This window comes from Elaeis guineensis, chromosome 6 (genome assembly GCF_000442705.2).
Source record: "Elaeis guineensis isolate ETL-2024a chromosome 6, EG11, whole genome shotgun sequence".
NCBI classification, from domain to species: domain Eukaryota; kingdom Viridiplantae; phylum Streptophyta; class Magnoliopsida; order Arecales; family Arecaceae; genus Elaeis; species Elaeis guineensis.
The window spans coordinates 129,044,802-129,046,453 of NC_025998.2; positions in this window are offsets into that span (position 1 = coordinate 129,044,802).

Sequence of the window (1,652 nt, forward strand, 5' to 3'; positions counted from 1 at the left end):
CCATATCTTGTGGATAGGGGGTGGTTGGCAATTTTAGTCAATCCAACAGATACCTGCTGATCTCCATGAGATGGATTTTATGTGACCCAATTGGAACTCGAGATTAATATAGATTCTAAAAAAAATATATTTGAAATAGATTCAGATTGGATATAGATAGTGGTATATTTTGATTTTAATTTAATCAGATATAATCTTAATGTATATCCTCCATTCAAAAATTATAATGATAAAGATTTTATATAGCAAGCTGCGCATATTTGCTTTCAGCAGTACATGCCTATGTTGGCTACCAAACTAATGTAAAAAATTATATTAAAAAAAAAAAAGAAAGAAAAAGAACGGCCTCTTGCATGACATTTTTTTGGGAACCGTTCTAGAGAGGTACGTCGCTTGGATCATTTCAGGAATGTATTTAAAGCTCATCAATTCATTGGTTGTTTTCAGTTAATTCTGCAACACCTGATGATGTTATCCTGCATAGGAGATCTGAGCTTGCAAAGACCAACTTGGCAGGTAAAATCTAGTCAACTTTTAATTTTATGATGGGGGCATTGCATGCACTTCTATTCATTGAATAGCTAGTCCCAAGTCCTGAGCAAAACAAATCTTGTAGTTATCAGATTTTATTTATTTATTTATTTTACTGAGAAATGTAGGAAACGTGCTATTAAGTAAATAAGGGATGACATAGATTTGGATGATTTGTTATTGATTTTGAAATTACAAATGTTGTATCAAAGATTTTATCGTTGGCGTGTGGGTCCAACTTGTCTACGCCTAGACACCAACCAAAGAGGATAGAGAAGGAGTGCTTTATCTAATTAATTTTAAAAAAATTATTTATAAAAATAATTAATTTTTAATTTATTTATCAAAAGATGCAAACAGGATAAAACGCTATTCAAAATGTATTTTTTGATATCCACGTCACCACCCTATTCCACCTATTTTCCACGTGGACGAAAAAAAATTAAAATTAAAATCGCCAAATCAAATGGTGATTTTAAAACGCATTTGAAATGGCATTTTTGAAAACGCCGTTCCAAATGATGTTTTAAAAAATGCCATTTCTTTGACGATTTTAATTTTTTCTCCTTAAAAAAAATAATAAAAATTATAATTTTAAATTTATAAAAAAATAAAAATTATAATTCTGATTAAAATAAAAATCATCATTTTAAATTAGTATCCCCATTCTAAATTATCTTTTTAAAAAAATATCTAAAAAAAAATACCATGAAAAAAGAATTAAAAAAAAATAAAAATTATAATTCTAAATTTTAAGAAAATAAAAATTTTAATTTCAATTCAAATAAAAATCATCATTTCAAATTACAATCTCCTTTTCAAATTAATTTTTTTAAAAAAATATCATAAAAGAAGAAAAAAATAAAAAAAATGAAAAAAAATAAAAATTATAATTTTGAATGAATTTTAAAGAATAAAAATTTTAGTTTTAATTCAATAAAAAACACCATTTTCAATTATTTTTTCCATTTAAAATTAAATTTTTAAAAAAATATCTCCAAAAAATTTTAAAAATAAAAAAAAATAAAAAATACCATAAAAGAAGAAAATAATGAGAAAGAAATGAGAAAAAAATAAAAATTATAATTTTAATAAATTTTAAAAAATAAAAATTCTAATTT